The 24,341-nt window shown below is 33.8% G+C and overlaps 1 protein-coding gene across 4 annotated transcripts in view; it reads left to right on the plus strand.

The window, feature by feature from the left end:
• LOC124367693 (tRNA-dihydrouridine(16/17) synthase [NAD(P)(+)]-like) overlaps window positions 1-24,341 on the plus strand; it is a 190,572-nt gene that overhangs the window by 68,304 nt on the left and 97,927 nt on the right. The window contains exon 2 of one of the 4 annotated variants that reach the window (XR_006922926.1): window positions 14,651-15,085. The exons of the other annotated variants lie outside the window; for them this stretch is intronic. The gene's annotated coding sequence lies outside the window, so the exon portion shown is untranslated. Of the gene's footprint in view, window positions 1-14,650; window positions 15,086-24,341 lie in introns of those variants that run through there. 4 annotated transcript variants of the gene reach the window in all.

Here is a 24,341-nt window from a genome sequence, read left to right on the forward strand (position 1 = left end):
TAGGAGTATTTGTAGAGGAGGGCATCTCTTAATGTTTAAATATCCACTCCTTTTTTACGGGTAAAATGAAAGACGACTGAAGAACATTTTCCCTTTTTATATTCAATTCTAAACCGATAAATCCAAAACAAAAAATGGAAAATTTACATTAAAATGTTTGTTTTTAAATTTATTTATCCATTTGCCCCAATATTTAAACATTTGAATTTTTAGTAGCTAATATTGTAGGAATGTGCCTAACGGAAAAGGATTGAAACCTAATTCGAATTATCTTAAAAATAGGTTTGATCTTGTTTCTAAAAAAAGGACAAGTGATCCAACATTATCTTGCATGAGGTTTTGTTTTCAGAAATGGAAATAAGAGGAACATAATAATATCAGTATGAAATTTAGTAGTGTAGTGAATGTTTAGAGAAATATTTAGATGTTACTTAATTGTCTAAAGTGTGAAAGAGATTCTTGAATAATATAACCAAAATATAAAATTCCATCTTTTAAAATACCATAGTTTTTTTTTTATACAGCGTTGCATTGGAATTTCGTACGTACTTTAAATATAATCAACATAACATTTAAAATTTGGATGGTTTGACTTGATTTTTACTCTCCATTTTGGGAATAGGAGCAGTACGAAAAAAAGTTCACTCGGCCTAATAAACACAGTTTTATTTTAATGATTGCAAATATGAGGGATGAATGATAACTTCTTTTGAACCCTCTGTATTTGTTTCAAACGTGACACGCTGAAAAAATGTCCAGTGGGAAAATTTGATGGGAAAATGTCGGGAGAGGATTACAATTAGTTGAATGCCCGCACGTGAGATCGCTTCGTCCTTGTAACCCCTGTAGCTCTGGTACTACGCAGTACCTGGAAAGTGCGCAGTTGTTACGGGAAATATTTCATTATAACTCAATGTGGGCGTGTGAATTAAATCAAAACACCGAGTACTCCAGATAAAGTGTGAAGATGCTCGATTTATTAAACCCCCAAACACGGTAATATATCACAACAGTCGATACGGATAACGTGATAAGCGTCAGTACATGCCTCTACACACAGGTGCTTTACCAAGGCCGAGAGGTTGCGTAATACACATACATAGCTGCTGCTGCTGACTTACCGCACACCACCTGGCTCTAGCCTGCCGCTCAGATATCTTCACTTTATAAATTAGTATTTTGAGATTTATATAATATAAATACATTTATAGATCCATTTTAATGCTTTCACCTCACTTAAAGTTGAATAAAGTCGTACTGGCACAGGAATTCTTCTGTATTACAAAGCCAGTGTCGAGGTTAAATATATTACACGCATTATAAAAATCGACATGTATTAATTTACTTTGATATCCATTATCCAAACAAATGCATGAAATTCATACAGTAAAACATGCAAAACTGATCAAGGTAGCAAAATCTGCGATTTTATATACTGATTCAGAAATTCACCAAAATATTGTACTATTTAAAGTGATTCATACTATAAAAGTTAAACATGTTCGTTTTAAAATAGAGAACGAAAAAGAAAAGTTTATAGTATCCTATGTAAATAATTCCGTTTTGAAAACATTTCTATTGTAAAAGCAAGAAGATTAAAACCAAAAGCGTAAATATTATAAACATTTGTTTTTTTCCGGATTGTGTTTTTCTCCTGTTGCGTGAACTAAAATGGAAAGTGAAAGAAGAATATATTGCACTAGTAACTTTGTCTGGTAAATCTATTACAATTATAGCTCTTCTTCGTGTTTTCAAATTGTTGGAGGTCTCCAATAAATAATGTTCTCTGACAAATCGCATTGAATAGACTGTCTTTTAAACGGCATTTCCGGACAATTTATCAATGGAAGAATAATGAGATTGGTACAGATTTAATCATGCCTCCCATCTGAAAATCCCCCCTCCAGATTTACTGGTTGGGACACTGCCGGCTAGGCGGGGGGGGGGGGGTGATGGGAGGGGGTTGATGGAGTACAATCCAACCTCTACCCGTTCTGATGGTGGCTCATATCTTGAGCTCGGAGGTTGGATACAATGGAGGATGATAAGTCTATTGTAGTCCTTTGTAGTCCAGAATAAGCTAGCATTACGACTAGTTTAAAACCTCTTTGCCCTCTCCAATAACCACATTGTGCTGTACTTAGTCTGATTTTACTTGTAGGTCATTTCCATCGCGGTAACACGATTAACGTATACATACAGGTTTAAATCGGTTTACTTTTAGTTTTGACACACTCATATTTTTTATGTTGTGTATGTTTAAAGTTGTACGTGATTTCGAATGAAAGTGCAATTTACTTTATGGGAAATGTTGTAAAAATAACAAGGTATGACTATGTACACCAGATGTTGCTCAACAGGCGTCGCGAAGGTTGCATAAAATCAAGTATATCGCTCATTTCATTGTTTACAAACTTATTTATTGTGCGATGTTCACGACGGTTACCCGTAAGACGAATGTAAAAATGTTCGCTAATGCTCAGCAAAGACCCATGGAGTGCCATGCACCATCATGTTACTCGATGTTGTCCATATAAGCTTCATGCAAAATTTAAAATCTACAGGTCAGTTCTTTCTCGGGATATCGTGCTCACAGACTGAAAATAGACATACAGATACAAACAGAATTTAATTTTCCACCCCTTTAATAATAGGCTTAGCTAAAGCTTTGCCAATAATGTGTAATAAACTTATAGTGAAATTGTAGACTCTTGGAGCAATTGGAAAATTCTTTAAATATTACTAAATGTTAATAAAAACACTACTTTTTCCAAATTGTTTATTTTTTTAGAGTTTAAATAAACTCTTGTCAAATCTAATTTTTCATACTGGCTGAAATATTTCCAAAATTTTTGTATTTACATTTTTACACAATATGTTATTTTAATATTAATTATAACAAACAATGTGTAAATATTTATTTGTGGAGTTGCCTGAAGATGAAACCTTTGGTTTCGAAAGGCCTCGTCCAAAAAATAAACAATTTGGAGAAAGTAGTGTTTTTATTAACATTTAGTAATATTTATAGTGAAATACTTACCCATAAAGCGTGGACAAGACCACTTAGAATTCAATTGATGTAAATAAGTAAAATCAATTGTGTAGTTTTAGCATATCAATCAATTTTTTTCTAAACGAACCAAACAATTAAACATGATATTGTTTACATGTACAAGAAACGATAAATTATTCCTATCTGGCGGCAAACTCTGAGTGGAATAATAACACAATTATGATTTCTTGGTGTTGTTAATCACGTGTTATCAGCTGTTAGGAAATGAATGGGCTAGATAATGTGTTGGCGGCTCGACTAATAAATAAGCAGAAACTATTTTGAACAGAGAGGGTGTATGGTGTTCATATCAAGCGAACTGTAAAACGACTTGTGTTAATCTACAAGTCCTTAAGGAGTTCCTAAAGAGCGACCATGTCCTGATAGACTCTCAGATGCCTCGGTTTTAAGTGGTGGTGGTGGGGTGTTATGTAGCCATTTGTAAATGTTGAATTTACGTCAAACGGTGTGAAGTTGTGCGCATAATTCTAAAGTTTTAATTATTACAAATCTCAATTTAAATTTAATCGTTTCTTTCAGTAATAAAGCGAGTCTTTAAATCGCAACTCGTAATTATACTTTATCTTTTAAAAATAAACAACCGACGGTAGCTGATGAACAAACACTGGTGAATTATGTTTGATTTATGACTATTTCCATTTCGGAGAGATGCACCATAATGTAGATGGAACTATTCCCATTCTTTAGAGGAAAATAAAGTTAAGCCTTAAAAGTTGCCTCCTTGTTGTAAAGATCAATAAAAATTGTGTGAGACTAAGCTGTTTTTGAAATGGTGGTTTTACTTACTAAATTTATATGTTAAATATTTTGACTTGCTGATACAAATCCAATTGCATAATAACAACAAATAAACAGTTTTTGGCTTACTGTAGCAATATAATTGAAAAGGATGCTGTATAATTAAAAGGAAACGATCAGTTTAGTTTTTGTTTTAGTTTTTAATAACACGAATGCAAAATTAATTATTGAAAATTAAAAAGAAAAGATCACTCCAGTTTTTATGGTAGATTTACGTAATAACAAGAGATCAGAAGTTATTGATGAACACATTAAAAAGGAAACGATCAATATGCTATAGTTTTTAATGGCCATTTTTTAATAGCAAGAGTGCAAAAGAAATTGATTAAAAATTAAAATAAAACTATTATTTTAGTTTTTATAACAGTTTTAATAAGAAGAATGCAAACGTAATTGATTAAAACAATAAAATGAAACAGCCAATTTAGTTTTTATGGCAGTTTTTGATAAAACTAATGCAAAATTAATTGATTATTAAATTAAAAGAAAACTATCTCTTTAGTAAACTATTAAAAAGGAAACGATTATTTTAGTTTTTATGACAGTTTGTAATAACAAGAATGCAAAAGGGCGAGGCACGGAAGAGAAGAAAAGCGTGACGCGGAAGTGAATAGAATTATTGATCAGTCACCATAAATTGAGGAACTGCTGGCAGGTTGACCTTTGAACTTGGCCAGGGCTGAACATTTTTGCATCACTTCAGGTTAAAATAATGCATTTAAAACAGATTTAACAGCGATTCGTGACTATTCTGGAGAATTTTATGTTGAATTTAGTTCTTACTGCGCATTATGTTGCATGATGTTGAATAAACTAATGTATATTAAATAATTCGAGTCCACGTTTCGGAACTTGTATCTCGTACGTTTCACATGGAAAACCTTAACAAATTTAGTTCAATATTAAAAATATGTTTAAACAGTATAAAATATTTAAACATACGAGTATACAGGAATACTCATACGTTCGTAAAACAATCATTAGTATGACCAATTTTATTTATTATGATAAGCAGGGGATCCTCTTAATGAATTTTTCTTATAAAAAGTGTTACAATCTTCGTCAGAAATGTACTTTTTCCCAAGATTGCAGGAAGAAACAAGACATTGGGATTCAGTAAATCAAACCTAAATAAAACTTGTCCCTTTAGGGGTGCGACCGGTGTTTAGCGGTGTTAAAATTATTATTTTATTTCAGAGTAATTTATGATAACTTTCTTGAAATCAGGAAAAATAAATTTTTATTGGTGAGATTACAAAAAATTACAGGCATTTAAAGTAATAATTTTGTTTGAGAATTTTTATAACCTTACTGAAGGATGAAGGTTATGAATTTTTATGACTTAAGGAAATAACTAAAATAAAATATACGTAAGGAAATTCTATGTTACTTTGCACCATGGTTACTTTCAGAAATTATTGGTGTTTAATGAAGTATTACTTAATGAAATTATATTTGTTACAAATAAAACCTGTAATTTCCTTCAGTCATATTTCAATAGTGTTGAACAATATATATTTCAATGCAATTCATGCAACAAGTTCATGTCTAGCTATTTTCCGTCAGCCTAATTTCAAGATGGCCCGAAATTTCGCTTAATTGCCTGCATTTCATGGCAAATGATAAAAATTCTATACTTTCAGTTTCCGGGAATATGTTCCAACGGGTTGAGATGATAACTTAAAAAAACAATTAACTTACACTGATTTCTCCACCTTAAAGTTATACTCGTCTATTCCAAACACCTGTGCATAAATTGACAAAACATTCCAACTAGGCAAGATCATAAAAAACATTCCTTTGTACATGCAAATGGAAACACTTTAATCAAGTGTTAGCATTTTTACGTTTTCTGTAAACAATTGTTGTGTTGCTAACAGAAAACGAATAGCTAACCGGAAAGAGTATAGATTTAAGAATTATAGTGTAATGGTTTGAGGTAATGTATAGCTTTGACATTTTACTTTACGACAGGATAGACGTAAACAGCAGAAGTTCTTTTGCGGCTGAATTAATTATATGCGGTGGTTTATAATTGGCGCTACTTGCTAATATTTTGTTTAAGAATTTAAACTCATTTTAATTTTCTATTAATTTTTTTATTGTAATTTTTAAAATGTTGGTTATTTATGTTTATTGTCAGAGTATATTTAACTCCTCTGCGATACATCACCTACTACTTCTACCGTTTGCCAATAGGTAGCGCGCAAAAATCTTTTCAAGTGGCAACAGGCTTAAGCATCGGATGAAATGAAAAATGTCTTTATTAGAGGCGAAGTTAGGACTATAAAGTCCTCTCTACCACTTAACCTCATGATGGATGAGATATATTCTGAACGTATATCATGAGATACATCCTATACGCTATTGTATATTTTATCGAATGTCTCATCTATGCCATACAAGATTTACCCCGACAGGTATTATGTCATAGATAATGATAATTTTAGAAGGAACATCTTTTATTTTCGGTTGTATCTTTACAAGGACACATCGGTTTAGGACAGCAAAGTTTCGGGCACTGTACCATATACATACAAAACCATCCGAGTTATATGTATAGACACTCGATAGCTCCGACAGCATTTTCCTGCCTTGAAATCCTGAGTAGTGCCATTTCTACTCAGAGACGCCTGGTTGTGGCATGGTTCTTTAACTAATTTACTCGGAGCTCGACTGGTGGGATCGGATTTCCTGTGTCACGTGATATCACCATCATCAATCTTTTTTATATAATCGATTCTTATAGTTACAACGGGTTGGGGATGGGCGTTGAAGGGATAGAGTTCGACATCGGAAACTCGAGTTTAGCCAGTACCAAAATCTGGTTCAATTTCCACGTAAAACATTATGACCGACTTGATTGACATTTGTAGTTAATCTTAGCCAGTAATATTACCACGCCTGGCTCACTTATTTACACAACCCCCATTCATATATCTTAACTTATTTGTTTATGTGGGCGTTATGAATTTAATAGCCTTGAGTATTATACCATGCCGATATTAAGATTGATAATTTCATAATCTAATAAGCAACGCTAATCTAGGCTGCGTTGCCATTTTATGCGGAGTCCGAACCATGGAGACTCTGATTTTGGTTATATTGGTGGTTGATACAAACCAGTGAACGATGCAATACCCCATCCCTTGATTACTCAAGGGTAAACAAGACACCGCCTTATTTAGGTTTTTCATTTTGGACTTTGCACTAACCACTCCAAACGTATGGCAGTATTAATACTAGTAGCTTGTACATAGCTTAACTGATTAAATAATTTGATCATTTTTTTAATAATGTTTTGAAGAGATAATCTAAACAAATTACAGTGTAGATATATTTATATGTATATTTTTATTGTCCCATTTTTGTAGGCTATAATAAAAATTATTTCAATATAGAAGAAGGATACCGTATTCATATGAAGACGAGAGGGGTTTCATTGACACTAGTGCATTCCGACTTGCACTGATGAAGTGATAGACTGCCTGAAGGAAGCGGTTATAGTACTCCGTGTAGAGTCCAGAGACATGAGAATAGTGGATCCTATGGATGTTAGTTTCAGTGAATAGAATTTATTGGAGAAACTGAAATTTTATCACCAATATTGGATCATCACTGGTTCAGCACTGTTCAAGTGGAATCTAGTGGACTTTCCTCGGTAGATGGACCATGGACTCGCTACAAGACGCCCAACAATAAAAGGCTGTTCAAAATAAAACCAGACCATTCCTTCAACTGAATGGGTTTTGGTGACAATTTTATCCACGAATATTCTTTGGAAATTTTGAAATGGGTAAAAGTTTATCGGTGTATATTATATTCAGTGTATATTATTGAACTGATGAAAAATGGTTGGGGAAGAGGCCACGAATGGCCTGGAGCATGAATGTTGTTTTCCACCTCTCAAAAACACAAACTGTCTCATTCATTTGTAATAGAGGCCTTAAAATGAATGGGGGAGGGTTTCACCACAATCAACGTTTTTCGTATTCTCCAGATTTGGTTTGAACTGTTTACCTTCTATTTCCCAAAATAGTATTCAAAATTCTTAATTATCAAGATTTTGTTCAAAAATGAATTGTATTGTGAAAATAATTGCCCATTTTTGAACTTTATGACTTGTATGATTCAAACGAGCTTTCTAAAATACAGTAATGATCCAGTACATCCGGAAATATTTGTCAGTTTCTCCAAGAGAAAATAATCACCACATCTGAAAGTAACCCCAATAAACTAGTATTTCAAGTCGTGTCATTTTTATTGGAGATATTTGCCCTCTATACAACTTTCATAAAATGTATGTTTGTATTATAAAAGCAATTACACTTTTTGTTAGATTCGATCATAATCTTCAAATTAATTTGTTTTCGGTAGAATTCTGATTTTGCTGAAAATTATACGATTGTGTTTTGATATGAAACATTGAACTCATTGCCTCGTATCACGTTTGGGGAACCGTTTTGTGTTTCGTTTTAGACTATGTAGGATTTTAAAAGGAATTTACAGTGTCTAGAAGACTCCATTAAAAGTGTAGAAATTTTTAATGTAATAAAAAGTTATTAAGTTGCTTACATAAAGTATATTCAAAGGGTTCAAATTTCTCCAATGTAAAAAACATTAGGAAAGGTATTGTTGGACTTTAAACAGCGTGTGAAATCTATTGAAATCCTCTTCACTGACAAACTTGCACCAGACGCGCGAACTGGTTTCAAAGCAGTGCTATGATTTATTTTGATCCTCTTTTTGTAAACCTGACACTCGGATGGTATTATTGGAGAGCGTGAAGAAATATTGGTCCAACAAAAGCGGCAATATTGGTAGCGGCCAGTGCTCATGGACGCACCGGGGCGGCACTAACCACACGAGACTGCCGTCCAGATCGGCACGGCGCGGCGGCGGTGGTTCCAGCTTTTATTTGTCACGTTTATTTCGTTTGTTGTGATTTCATCTGACAGATGCTTTGCGCATTGTAGTATTTGTCTCTTCTACTTCGTGGAATGCTGTGGCGCACACTTCAATACTCAGTCTTGGGCTCTGTTGGGTTTTATTGCAATCGTTCGACGCTAATGTTGCTACCAAATACGTTGGAGTGATTGCGGACGATGTTTTGCGTAATTTTGATCTCTTTAAAATGGTATCGCAGGGAGCTGCCCTAGCAAATGGTGGTATATCTGAAGATATCCTCAACTGTGCACTCACTTTCTAATCTGTATGTTCTAATATGTCCTATCTTTATGTATACTTGGAAATTCTAGACACCCGAGTTCGAAAAATTAACGACAATAATCAGTAGAGCTGCAACAATGGAAATTACAATAAAACTTAGCATGTTAATTTCTGAGTTTTTATATAAAGGAAATTATTTAAAAATAATAATTTCTAGTTTTTATGTCAAAAACAACGAAAAACGTATCGGTTATGGCGCTTTACAACTGTATTGCAACTTTGAAAATGCATAGTTATTGATTGAAAATTTCGAAGACTTTAAGAACTCCAAAACGAGAATAATGTAGAATTTTTGAACCGGCTGGATATGAATGACCTATATATATAATGGTTATTTAAAAGGTACCTAACAACTTTTTACATATAATTATAATATGAAATACTAAAAAAGGAATATAATTGGAACTACCTTTATGTAAATATTTGGGAGGCTAATGATCGAAACACAAATTTTCGAATTACGAATTTTAAAAGTTGCAGTTTGGTTGAAAGCGCCAAAACGGTTCCTTATTCGTTGTTATAGACATAAACACTGAAATTTATCGTTAGTAAATTATTTGGTTCGGAGATTTTAAATAAATGTTAAAAAAATTGTTTGAGAACTATTATTAAATTATATAAAATATAATAATATTACATGAACAACATTATGCTCTATTTCGAGTATTTAAGGAAGAAAATACAAACATCAATTTCTAATTTATATTTCAAGTATGTAGCATGCTAGTGTTCCAACTTCACTTGTAGCGATGTTAGTTTAATCGTTATACGAATATACTATTACAACATGAATAGTATACATGTGGATATTTCGTGTAATCGTCTTATAAAACACGGTGCCACACAGGGGCGTATCCGGAGGATGGCCTCCGCCAAGATTCTGAAAAGAGAAGTTTTTATGTAAAAACACATTTCACTCTCTTATTGTACCATAAAATTAATGAACTAAACTTTGACTGTGAGTAGATTTCTTTTAAAAATCTTATTTATGTTGTTTCGAAATGCAAATCACCTGTTATAATAAAGATACTGGAAAACTAAAATCAGGGTGGGTCCTTCGGAAAATCAATATTGGATCTGCCCTTGGTGCCACATTTAGTGAGTATTGTATGCCTGAGGGCCCTAATAGATAGGTCTCACTAGATACTATTTCACGTTGACTACAATACATAGTATGAGATGTTTCATAACTTTAAAAACTTAAAACACAAGTATACAGTTATATAATTTCCTACGTTTGGTCAGTGGGAAAATTCCAACTGTTGTCAAAAACGACTACGTAGCAATTGAAACCGCCGGATTTGGTCGATTATACTGAATGGATTTCGCACAAGTTGTACCGAATGGATGTGGTGGTGAAGGGGGGTGGGGTGGAGGGGGAGCGGTTTGCGATGCTCCGTGATTCATATCCCCCGTAATAGCGATCAATGCGGTGAATACCACCTTGCAGCCCGATAATGGCTGATATCAACCCTTGGTGCTCACCTTCCCTTTCTGCGCCCTCGAGAGCTCGGGGCTTTTCGCTTGACATGGCAAGTATTAAATATTTTGAAAAATAAAAGTAGGAAGACGTTAAACAACAACTCTCTATCGATTAAATAAAAAAAAATATATGAAAAGTACATATGTTTAATAAAACCACGTAATCACAGAAATTAAGAAATGTTTTAAATCATGGAGGTATCTGTATATCTTTGAAGTCCAAATTTAAGCATAAAATATTTATAAGAGAATCTAAATAAAAGTAAATGAAGATCAGGAATTTATTACGATTTAAAATAATATTGAGGAGGTTCAAATGCAACACATTAAAAATTCCGATCATGTTGTCGTACATGTTGATCATAATTTTTCAATTTTTAAACTATTAAAGGAAATCTAAAGCAATGATTATCTCAATTCATAATTTTTCAATTTTTAAACTATTAAAGGAAATCTAAAGTAATGATTATCTCAATTCTTGTAAAATATTTAATAAAATAAGCGATTTAATAAACGAAGTATTTCATCAAAAGAATAAAAAAAATTGTAGATCAAATTCCCGATCGAATAAATCAAAAGAAATGAAAACTAAATATCTATTTCACAAAATCAAGTAGCCACAGAAATTAAGAAAAGTTTAGTCATGCAAATGTTTATGTATCTTCAAAGTCAAAACTTAAGTACAAAATATTTATGAGGGAATTAAAAAATGAACTAAGTAAAGAAAATCAGGAATTTATTAAATAATTATGACTATTGTAATTTGAAATACATTTTCCAAACAAAAACAAAAAATTAAAAAGAGATTAAAATAATATCAAGCATGTTTAAATACAACAGCAAAAATATCTGCGAGCGTGGCACAACATGACGTCGAACTGACCATAGTTTTTCAAATGTTTAATTATTAAAGGAAATCTAAAATAATATACCTAATCTAAAACCTATTTCACCAACGTAATGTCAAGTGGACCTGTTTGTTCGTATGCGAGCAGGTATGTTGACTGTTGCCTGAACGCTACAGTCTAAACTGTGTCTATTAGAAGTTATCAGACAGAGATATGCAAGTATTTTTGTTGGGAAACTGAAGTTGTCTATCAATATTCGAAATTCTCGCCACGTCCGCAGCCTTGTTAGCCGCTAATTTAACTTCTCCCGTTCGTTTCCTGCCCCAAGGTCGGAAGTTATTTGTCGGTGAACGTAACTCGGCCTTGAGTGCCACTGTATTGGCAAAAATAAACATCATGCCATTTCTAACTGGCAGTGCCTGGTATTATGTAAAGAATTACAAAACCCGTAAATTTCAAACAATAAATTTTTGTTTTATTAAAGAGTGACTTCTTTATTTTATTTACTATTGAAATGTATGCCTATTGATATCATGTACAAATCCCTGTGATTCCACATATTCCTTAATAATTTATTCTGAATATTGTAAGTAAATACCCACCTCTATCGCGCGCTTTTGTAGTATTTTTTTAAAATTAATTAATTATTTCATCCTAGTCATTCCTCTGTAAGTTTTTTTATGTTTCTAAAACTGTTTGAATTCACATATTACATTATAATGACTGCGTATAACATACTTATAAATTAATAAAAGTGCAAGTTACTTAAGAAACAGCATTTATCTATTAAAAATGACATTTTAGTGTCCATCACTTAAATATATGTTTAAAACACGACTTCTTCTTCAAAGATATGTTGATTTTTCAATAAATACTACGTACCAGTATTAAATTTTAAAATTTAATACGATTTCTGTTTCCGTATTACGTCTTTCTTAAATACCTGATGTAAAGGACTGTAATCCTACAAGACGATACAAACCACTCGAAGGGCGAATTAAAAAAATGTTTAAGAAAGCATTTGTAAATGCTGGTTCAGTCTCAAACAGTTTTTCGTTGGTTTGAAGGTTTGTCTAGTCCTTAACCATTTGTCATATTACAAATACTTCAGGCTATCGCAGTAGCATACTTAGGTATGATTAGATAGTTATTTTTTAAGATGTTGCAATTAGAGTTCGATGTGACGTTTTTATTAAACGTTTCAAAATAGAGTGGTAACAACCCTAATGAGAAACACGGTAACAACTATTTTTTTTTATTCCACGAACTAGAAGAAATTTTGGGGCGTTTCCAAATCTGGTCCACAAAAAATGAATAGTGCATAAGTTTTTTAGTATTTATATGAACGATGGTTTAAAGGAATGGAACGTGTTTTATTTGTTAAAAATTTAATTCCATTACATAGCATTTTATTAAAACTGATTAATTCTTAATTCTCTGAAGTCATAAATTCGCAGCATACTCTGAAACATTCTCATCTACCCAACCGTGTTTCGTTGCAGAAGTGTTCAACATTCATATTTTAATTATTGTAATTCCTCATATGTATTTTAAATCATTTTCTTCCTTTCAGGGAAGTAATCTTAAGGGTATTTAACATTTTAATATTTTAGTACCAAGCAAAAATCCATTATTTGAAGTCGGATACCTGAGATGATAAGTTTAGACACCAACCTCTCAGCTACAAGTTAGTTGATAACTTCAAGAATAGCGCTCTGACTGAAGTTGATTACGTGTAGTTCCTGTGTTACTTGCAGATGAAAGAGACCAAGCAATGTGGCGTGCCATAGTTGTGTTCTCCATTCACCGTAATGGACTGTAGAGAATACAGGACACGGCGATTACACGTAGTAGAATAATTCCGACCATTTTATGATAACGGAAGTATTTATTCTGTATTGTATGAAATAACTGCTTTTGTACATAAAAGTAAACATTGGCATTGTTGGAAATTGGCAAAATCTAACTAACGTAGTTGAGAACATGGTGCTATGCTGAATTCAATCTTATATAAAAACGCATTGTTCCTGAGAATATTTCATTTTCAAACATTTTACTTTCGTGTTTTTTTACATACGTGCACACATTGGAAATGCACGTAAGCGTTGTTGCTATAACGATTATCAAAATGAAATTGATGCGATAACGGTTTTATTTATGTGTATTAAACTTCTGAAGAAATCTGGTGTGAATTGTCAGATATTTTGTTGGCATTTGTGTTATTTTAAACTGAAGAAATCCATATAGAACTGAAGCAACGTTAGTTTAGTCCTGTATATATATATTGGTATTTGAAATATAGGTGACATACTCTGATTGGCTGAGCGTTTGCTAAGGGGCTAAGTGAATTTTAGGGCCTGAGAATTTGCTATTTCTGCCATTTTTTATGTTGTATTTTTACCCAAAAACATAACCTATATATTTAAAAATGTTGCATGAATCTCCATTTCTATACAGTCAACATTGAGGTCGATGATGGTCACCTGTCACTCCATGGTATGTGGCTGAGCGGTCGTGAAGTTTTTTTTTACATTGGTATTATGGGTAATCCTCGTGGAACGAGAAATCGCAGAATAAATTAACATTAAAATAGACTTGAGTTAGTCATTACAACATTATAACGTGTGATATAGTAACACGTGTAGGTATCGAATTGAACGGATAAAGTTCTAGATATCGTTCCTGCACTGAAGGGATAGCAGATTGTTGGAAAAAAGATAAACCAATACATCGAAGTATCGGATGTCCCGATAGAATGTAACAAAATTGTTACAGCACAGTCTGACGGACAGTCGGACAGACTGCCCTTTGGCCTATTGATCTCTAAATCAATAGTGTTCTTCCTTGGACCGAAAGAAACCTATGCACCAATTGTCAAGTCTCTTCTACGAAGAGTTATCGCACAGATGGCCAGATTCTAAGGGTTTGTCGGGGGCTTAATAATTCACTACAATAGCGAGTGTAGAAGGCAGGCACGTTGCGCTCCATGGAGACCCAGCAGAGGAGGCAAAGTGGGGCAACTGCAGTTGTTAGGTAAATTGAGTGCAATCGCTACTGCAGCGGTTGCAGATGCACCGATGTGCTACTGATATGGTAATCAGGACTCATTCACTTAGTTGAGGATCGTTGCGGTTTTTCCTGATTTAGATCTTATATTGCATAATTCAATTTCAGCTTGCAAACCAGTTAAGTGTTGCTATGAAAATTTTTTTTGTTTCAGGTGAGTACGAGGCACAACACCTGTGGTATGTTACAATCTATGAAATATAGCAGATAGGGTGTGTAGCAATAACGCCAGTACTTGTTATATTTGAACATAGTTGGTGAAAATAAATGTTTAATGAATTACTGTTTCGATTTTATTCATAAGAAAGTGCTCAACGAGATCTATCTTTAAATTGATCTTTTTATATCTTCCCCATCTTTCTTCCATATCTGTGGAAAATTGAAGTAAGCGAGGATTGCAGTATGACTCCAATAGTTTCGAATTAAAATTTAATATTGTTTAGACAATGTCTTTTCTTAAAACGGTGAAAGTAATTAAAATTGTATTGCAAATTTTGAGAACGCTTTTTGAGATAACCACGCTTTTTGCATAAAAACTACGACTTTTTAAAGTCAAACAAATCTCATACATGCGTTTAATATCTCAAAATAAAAAAAAAAAAAAAATGGAAACGAATGGGTATTGCGTTATGAATGGTGATGGGTAAGTTGATCTACATCCCGAGTGGTATAAAATATAATAAAAAATGTATTTATGCATTAATTTCTGATATGTAAAAAATGAAATATAACTTTTTTGACGAGCAATTTAATAGAACGTGGTATGAGGAAATTTAACAATAATCAAGTGGGCTCTTATCAGCAAATATGTAATCAATTGTAATATAAGTTTTAATTACTTTAATGTAAAACATGTTCTTTGAATTGTTCGTATTTTTAAGTATCATGATAGTCTGATAAAAATGCCACTTACTACTCTTTTCCCCTTTGTGATTTTTGTATAAAAAACCCGAAAAAAATGGTAAGAAAAGTAAAACATCATTACGAACTGAGAATGAGGCCTAAACGCAGAGTACGAAAGCTCAAATAAAAAATCAGGTTGATCAAATGCCTAGTGAAAATAACTGCAAAAATAGTGAATTCTTTCCAGGTCGATGTTACAGATTTATAATTTTAAGACCATACCATCAGAGTGTGAAGACAGGTCTGTAAATCCCATGATGCGTTCACATGACCGTGAGCTCTCTATCTTCACCATGTCAACACTGCACTTCACGCACCCTCTCCCGTGTCCCCAGGGTGCAGGGGGACGTGAGTCACTGATCGATATCGGATGAGGGTCCTCTATCTAATCGGCAGCGGCAGGACGATATTCTGAAATGTAAACGATATAATAGAGATAGACTCAAGACCATGTTACTATGGAAGAGTTTTAAAACCTTAGATGCACAAAATGTTAATGGTGGCTAACATTCTCTAATATATACGATCAGTACTAGTTAAAACAGAGGACTTAATCTGAATCCCCTGTGTCGAATTGTCTTTCTTTTTCTTCTTTTTTTTAAGTCGAAGCCGATCCCTTTTTAAGCCTTACTCGTTCTCATGCGCCACTTGCCTGTACGAGGATCTGATCCAACGGAATAAGAAGAGTTGATACGACACAAGGTCGATGGTACTGATAGAAAGTTCAATCACAGACAGGATTTCAATCTGCACTTTAATCTAACTCAGATCCAATGTACGACGTCATCCACCGCATGGCCATCAATAAAACCTAGAATGTGCTTTTGCCAATCATAAGCAATAAGCAATAAGATTTAGTTCATAAAAGCAATTAAGGCCTCATATCGCACCATTTTTTCATTTCTTTTAAAACGCCTTATTGCTTGATATTAAGATGATTTTAACTTTACTAATGAGCATCGTGTTACAATAGCACTAGATGTTGGACTCGTCTATGTTGTTGCACCGACCTCGAGTCCTTTGTTAGTTTTAATTAACGTTAGAAGTTGTCTCACCCAGTAAAAAATTGTAAGAGGAGCTAGGTAGTTGTTATGCCGCAACTTCAAAGAAACAGATGGAAATTCTTGCTATTTGGTGCTGTAATGAATGGAACATTACACTAATTTTGAAACCAATAGTGATTCAGGCAACATAGTGCCTTGGCACGGTTGGTATTATTGATTGAATCCCTACCTGGATGATAATGCACCAGAGGTGTCTCACCGTTGCTAGGATGAGTGGAACAGTACAATGATTTAGAAAACCAGTAGTGATCCAGGCAACATAGAGGCATGGCACGGTTGGTATTACATTGATTGAATCCCTACCTGGATGATAATGCACGAAATGTGTCCCACCGATACTATGTTGCCTTTCTGGTCGTTATATTTTGAGTAGTATAATTTTAAGTAATTTATTTATAATTCGTTTGTAGAATTTTTTTACACACTAACAGTGTGTTTCAGACTCCTGCTATAAAGTAGGTTATTGCTCCTTGAGCTAAAAAGGACATAAAAACTAAATACATCAATTATCTATATTTTCCCCGTCTGTCTGTCTATATATTTTTTAAAAATTAAACCAATCTTTAGTACATTGTTTATGTTGACAAGACATTTATTAAAAAGAAAACAACTAATAAATTATGTTGAGTGTGTTTACTTATTTACACATATTCATTGTTACCTTATTTTGAAATACGATTTGACAGAAATGGTCGGTCTAAATTTGCAATAAGTCAGTTAATTATTATTAATCCCATTTTAACATTTAAAATTTCATTTCAATTTATACATTTTCAGTAGTAAGTTTTTTTTCATTTTTTAGTAAAATTAGTACTTTATTAGATATTTTAGTAAGAGACCCCATTTTGAATATTATGTACAGGGTGGAGCGCGGTAATTTGCTTTTTTGCACTGCAGGCTGTGGCGGCACTGTTGGTCGAAGAGAGGGGAGAGTGGGTGTGGCTTATAGTGGCTGACGGGAGATTTGTATTCCTCCTCCGCGTTCCAGTTGCCATCATGCAGTGGACACGAGAAGAGAGGTCGTTTTGTGTTGAAGCGTATTTTTCAAATGCCCACTCGATCATTGAAGTGCAGTGTGCTTTTCGTTTACGATTGCCTGTTCCCCCACGAGGACGTGTTCCTGGTCGGCAATCAATTGTAAATTGGGTAACTGCATTCAGAACAACAGGGAATTGTGTAATGTGTACGAAGGGGACCTCAGAGAAGGATTACAACTCCGGAAAACATCGATAGAGTTAGAGCAGCAGTATTGCAATCTCCAAAACGCTCTGCTCGGAAGCAATCACTTGCTCTTGGCATTTCAAGACGTTCTCTCCACCGGATTCTTCATGATGAACTGAGATTTCACCCGTATAAAATGTGCGTGGTCTATCAATTGTCAGCACGGAACTATTTGACACGGCGTACTTCTTGTGAAGACATGCTATACCGCGTGACGCAATTGTGTTCTTTTCTGAGGAGGCACATTTTCACCTCAGTGGATATGTCAACAAGCAAAACATGCGCTACTGGAGTGAAACAAACCCCAGAGAAGTCCACCAGAGACCTCGCATTCGGACCGCGTCACTGTGTGGTGCGCCATATCACGAGTAGGCATCATTGGCCCTTACATTTTTCAGGATAACCGTCGTGCCATAACTGTGAACTCCGAACGGTACTTGACTATGATACAGGATTTTTTTCAGCCGGCTCTTGAGGCAATGCAATTAGAGGATACATGGTTCCAACAGGATGGTGCACACACAGCGAGGGTTACCATGAATTGTTTGAGGCAAATGTTTCCTGGACGGCTTATCTCTTTGAGGGGTGATGTGAACTGGCCGGCACGCTCACCAGACTTAGCCCCATGCGATTTTTTCCTTTGGGGTTACCTGAAGTCTAAGGTGTATATCAACCGTCCCAACACCTTGGAAGACCTAAGGAAAAATATTGAGGCTGAAATTGGCAGAATACCAGTCGACATGCTTGTTAGAGTTAATGAAAACTTCAGAAAACGTATGCAGCAGTGTGTGGATGCCGAAGGTCGACATTTGCCAGATACATTATTTAAAACAATGTAATTTAAAAATTCCCTTACTGTTTAGTATAATTAAAATAAAAAATATTTTTTTCTAAGGTTCATAATTTTTTAATTTCATTTCCAAATCAGCAAATTACCGCGCTCCACCCTGTATATTGTTTTGTATAGGTCGTTTAAATAAGGGCGTCACCAAGAATTTTTATATAAGCTCCTTTCGAGCGGTGATCTAACACTCGGTGTGCTTTCTCAGAGCGAGCAATTATATACAGTAGAGTACTCCTGGATTCTCTTTAGAGATTTTTAGGCGTGTAGGTTGTAATTGTGATGATTGCCACTTTTCTTGCAGTCACATTTAGGGTAGAGATCTTATGCCGCAATTAAAATTCCGTGGCAGTCTCGGACGACCGTCAATTTGCCGCTTTCTTCACGGTTCTGGCAATTAGCTTTTATCAACAAACTGCCGAGGTGCTCTCTATGTAGTGGCCGACTGTGCTGCGCTCCTTGGCGGTAGGTCGAAATTCCTGTGTGCCTCATGTCGAGTCTCGTTCATCCGACTCTCGTTTATCCGACATGTTGTGTTATCCGATGTCACTCCGGTGTAAAAAGAGGTCAATGGGAAATTTGTAATATTAATGAATAGGGTGTAACAAAATTCTCTACGCAAACTTTAGGATATTTTTCATTGGGTGAAATGAATTAAAAATTGAATTCAACCTATGGTCTATATATTTCCGCTTAAAGTCTGTCTGTGTTTTTTATTGAAAAAATTCCGTACTACCTGTGGCTCTCGAATCTCGCTTATCCAACCCTCGTTTATCCGACATCACTCCGGCATAAGAAGAAGTCAATGAATGAAAAATATGTAATATTAATACACAGGTTGTAAAAAAGGTCTACACAAACTTTAGGACATTGTTCCTTGGATGAAGTCAAGCAAAAATGAAAATGGAACCAATTGTGTGTATCTTTTTAATGATCGTCTATGTTTTTTTATCTAAACAATTATATTGTAAAACCTAACCAACCAACTTTAACGAAACTGTGGTAAACACAGTATGTTTTCAGAGTCATCGGCAAAAAAAGTTGGGTAGAATTAACTTGCAAAATGGTGGTTATTTGAAATATTTAAACTAAAATATCATTAAAAGTACTAATTTTAAAATAAAGCGATAAAATTAGCTTTTTGTAGGCAATTTATCTACGTATCCAACAATACTTTACATATTGTAAGTTTAGTCTGACAATGGATATCCAATCTCAAATTCCTTCACAATAAGGTGTTCGATTAAACAAAAAGCACATAACTATGATTTTATGTGTTAAATTATTTACATTTTCTGTCGTTGTGCAGAGAGTTTTGTTGTACCCTGTAATTGTAAATATAAATATTATATGTATATAAAAGTCAATCTAATATTTATATAGAAATGCTTGTACCACACTCAAAGAAAAGTCTCTTTGTAGTATTTTTTTTAATTTTGTCTAAATTATTAATAAAATTGGAGTAGACTAGATTAGCTTGTTATCAATGAATTTTTGTGTGTAATGTAATAATACATTGTTTGAAAATCTTACGAGGCATTTATTTGGATAGAGTTTAATAAAAAAAAAACAATCTGTTTGCCTTATTTAGGCACTATTTTACTATAGTGAAGTTTAACCACGTAAGTATTTGACCTTATTTTTATCACCGTAACTAACGAAATTGTGTGTTTAATGTAAAAGTAAACCTGGAAATGGGATGTGGGAGAGGGCGACCCGGTGAAAGGACTGGCCTCGCGGTCGGAACCGAGTGCACATAATTGATGAGGGCTGTAAACCACACTTTATTTGAGTCAGCAATATTTTATTAGGTGCCAACTCACATTTCAGAACAATGGACCATTCAATTCACGTCAATTCATTCATGTATAATATGGTTAAGACGTAAAATTGTCATTCACAATTGAGTAACAGAGGAAAATGCAGTTATGCACTCATTAGTGGAGTCTTATGCGATATTAAATTTGCCTTAAAATAGCGTATCGTCTAGTAATGGTTCTTGTTTGGCACAGGATTTTATTTCAAGTATTTAAAAATATATATTTATAATTAGACAAGCAATGAATAAAAAAAGACAAATTGGTGTTTTTGACTTTCCGTAATGTTTAAAGAGACCCCAGGTACACAGAATAAAGAACAAGGGTACGAGTAATTGACCACGTATGCAATATGTTTCCCGTGGCTCAAAGTATGAGAGGTCTTTGTGGTTGTTTAATTAAAAGTTCGTGTGTTAAATTAACGGGGAATTAAAAAAAACTTCATGGTATAAACGAAATAATTGAATATACCGTAAATGCATGAAGCTAAACTAACACTGTGATGGGTGTTTTTTGTAATTATAATATTATAGTAAAGCACGAATCTAAAATATTCATGTCGGATTTTTCAAAGTGTGCGATTTTTATATATTTGAAGGCATGCCCACTTTAATAGAATCCACCGTAGTTTATGAATACATAGCAAATTTTCACTACAAAAGCACACAACGTGGCTTTTCTTGAAATCAATAAAAGAGTTTTTCCATATGGAAGAAGTAGATCCACTCTATTTATGGTGGAGGTCGAAATTAGAGGGTATCTAAGGGGTTAAAATATGTTGGATAAAAACTTTCCCAGATGTTTTTCCTAGCTTTACACGTAAGAAGGTGGCATGAATAGTGTTATATGACCGTTAGAAAACTTGAAAGTCGGTATATTCAGGGTCTGTATGTGGATAGCGGACGCTGATTGAACTTTTTACTTGTTTTACGGTTAGTTAACAAATTTGTAAAGCTACGAAAAATATGATTTGGGAAAAATTATAGTGTCGTATTTTAGTCCGTTTGATACTCTTTCATTTTGACCTACACCAAAACTAACGTGTATGACGATCGATTAATTCTTTCATCGATTTACATAGGTTGTGTACTTACAACGTTAATTGGCTCTTGACTCCTACATTTTAGGTTATATTATTGTATGCATTATTATCTGTTTTGTGGCCAATAGATTCCGTTGATAGTGGGATATCCAATAATAATCTATTTGGCTCTCGACTCCTAGATTATAGGTTATATTATTGTATACATGATCATCTGTTTTGTGGCCAATAGCGTTCAGATTCCGTTCATAGTGGGATGTCCAACAATAATCTAACATGAAGTGTGTTGCAAGTGTTGCAATGCTTGATACAGATTGTACGCACGTGTAACACTGGTTCAACGCAGTAAGCCTTTTGTTTACAACTGTAAGGGATTAGGATTACAGCCACTCTGATTATACATGTTAATCTCATGGAGTAGCTTGCGCCCGGTAATAAATCTCGTGACATAATTAGGATGGAACTGTATTTAAGCCTAGCATTAGTTGGTGATAACGCGGCACCAAATTCAAAAAGGATAATTCAAGAGTGGCTTTCTTTTAACAAATAGCTCAAAATGTGGATGTAAAAGCTAGTGGCTAACTCTTCCACTCGTGATGAGAATTGTATCGAGAAGTCAAAAACTTTAATTTGCATTTTATATGAGCCTCTGGCAAAAAACTCCGAGTGTAAATACAGATTTTTCTAAATTTTTTATTTTAAATCTGTTGACGCGTTGACCTTTTATAGATGCTATTAATTGTTTAAATTAATTGTTGGTGGAACTAACTTAGAGTTAGCGTGTTATGTTTCCTTCAAAATAAACTTAACAATGATTAGGATCTAATATGTAAAATCTAAGAGTTAATATTAATTCTTTTTTTTATATATAATAGAGGGCCAGGTTAGTTGATTGCCTCTTTCTGGTTTAAGCTATGTCAAATCCATGGCCTTTACAAAACCATGAGACCTTCTGAACAATGGTTGCATGTTCCAATCCCTCTTCAGTGCCTAGAGACCTTGGTCTTCATCAATACTTAGTATAGGCTATATTTAGGGAGAGATTGTTACAAACGGTAACTTTGTTTTGATTTTTGAAAATATTTATGAAAAAGGTGAGAAATAGACAATCCGAGAGACTTAAAGGAAGTCCGAATCTGTTGGGCTCCAAAGTTTTACAAAGTCCTTAATGTAAAGTATTACCAAAAAAAATTCCATTCAAAGTTTTTGAGCTGTCCTTATCTAAAACGTATTTTCTTGGGAGGGGATGGTAATTTTAAAATCCATCGAAACATCCTCAACTGTGTTAATACGTTACCTCAGTTGGATATTTGAACATTCTTAACCATTTAATATTTGAAATAGGAGAAGGCGTGGGGCTTTTAGGTCTTTCTGTAAATAGAGGATTTTTATTTTTAAAAGTTCTGAAATATAGTTATTTTTTTATATTGAGGTAATGTCTAATTTTTCTATACTTCGGGTTTCGGACGCGTTACGCACGGAATCTGACTTGTAATGTTACAAATTCTTACGCTTTTAATGTGACTATAATTTTATCTATCAGCAATAAATTAACGGGGAGGGGGGGGTTATTCTAGAACTTTCAGTACAGAATAAAATGGTTTAATTTTCACATGTAATAATTTTAATATAATATACTAAATACAACTTTTATTGTAAAATAAATTTCCACTGTGTGGTTTTGCTGGGTCACCTGAAAAGAGAGACAGACGCAGGACTGCCTAATACAATTAGCAGTTTAGAAGCGCTGACACAGGACTTCTACAGCCAATGCTTTAGCTAAACAAAGGGCCGTACCCTAATTAAGAACTTCAACAGAACTTTCTGCTAATCAACAGTTTTATGGCACTGTGGTATTCTAATTATAGATGAGTTACGTTTCTGTCTGTACGCGTATTCTTTTCAATTATAACGCCATTAAAATGTTTTATCTCTTGTTTAATCGTTGGATTGTTGAAGAAATTGTAAACATTGTGTAATGAGGAAAGTTTACTCAAAAGTTTAATTTTAAAAGAGGTGATAACACTTCGATTATTTTGCGATAAAGACACAGCCGCAGTCATGTCCAGAGATTATGACTTGTGTACATATTTGGACTGTGGTGGTAATTTCAGATAATGTATTCTCCCTAAATTGTGTTCTTGTCATGTCTAACTGAATATCCTTGAATCGAGGAAAAAATTAAACCTGTACACAAGGTCAAGGAAAACTGCAACAACTGGCCGGTTATCACTAAGGAAACTCACTACAAATTCTATTTCTCAGTAATGGCTATACAAATAAGTAAAATAGTTAATGTTAGATATACAGGGTGAGTGAGAAATATGGTAAAATATTTTAATACGTGATTCTAGAGCTAAAAATAAGAAAAAAATGTTATATAAAGGTAGTTCCGGAAACGCTCCATTAGTGAGTAATGGCTGGCAAAAGATTTTGCTTTTTTGTAAGTTCACCTGGTGAACAACAGAGGTCATTTTGAGCATCATCTTTAATCTTCCGGGGAGACTTAAAGCGATCAGATATGTTTATGGTATTTAAAAATACAATTTTTAACTAAAAATATGTTTGTTTTTCACCAGCTGTTACCAATCATATACTCATTCCTTATTATAAAACAGCAAAAGTTTGCTGTGTAGTGTAATACGTGAGGAGTAAATTTCATAACTTTTTTACACATTTAGGTAACTTTGCTTATTATGGTTGTTTTCAGAATTAAATTCCCTACAATCTGTATTAGGAAATACAATTTGTTTATTGGTCATTTAACAACGTTCTTGGACATCAAACATTTAAGACGGTATTTTTGTTATAGATTTTTGGCAAATTTTATACTTTTTCTCAAAAACTGTTCACACTACAACCTCTAGAGTGGTTTTATTTGATTTTTCAGGTGATTTTCCTTATAAACCCACCTTATTTGAGTTAAAGAGTAAGAACAAAACATTTCAGAGTGACTT

The sequence above is a fragment of the Homalodisca vitripennis genome, chromosome 8 (assembly GCF_021130785.1).
Source record: "Homalodisca vitripennis isolate AUS2020 chromosome 8, UT_GWSS_2.1, whole genome shotgun sequence".
Taxonomy (NCBI): Eukaryota; Metazoa; Arthropoda; class Insecta; order Hemiptera; family Cicadellidae; genus Homalodisca; species Homalodisca vitripennis.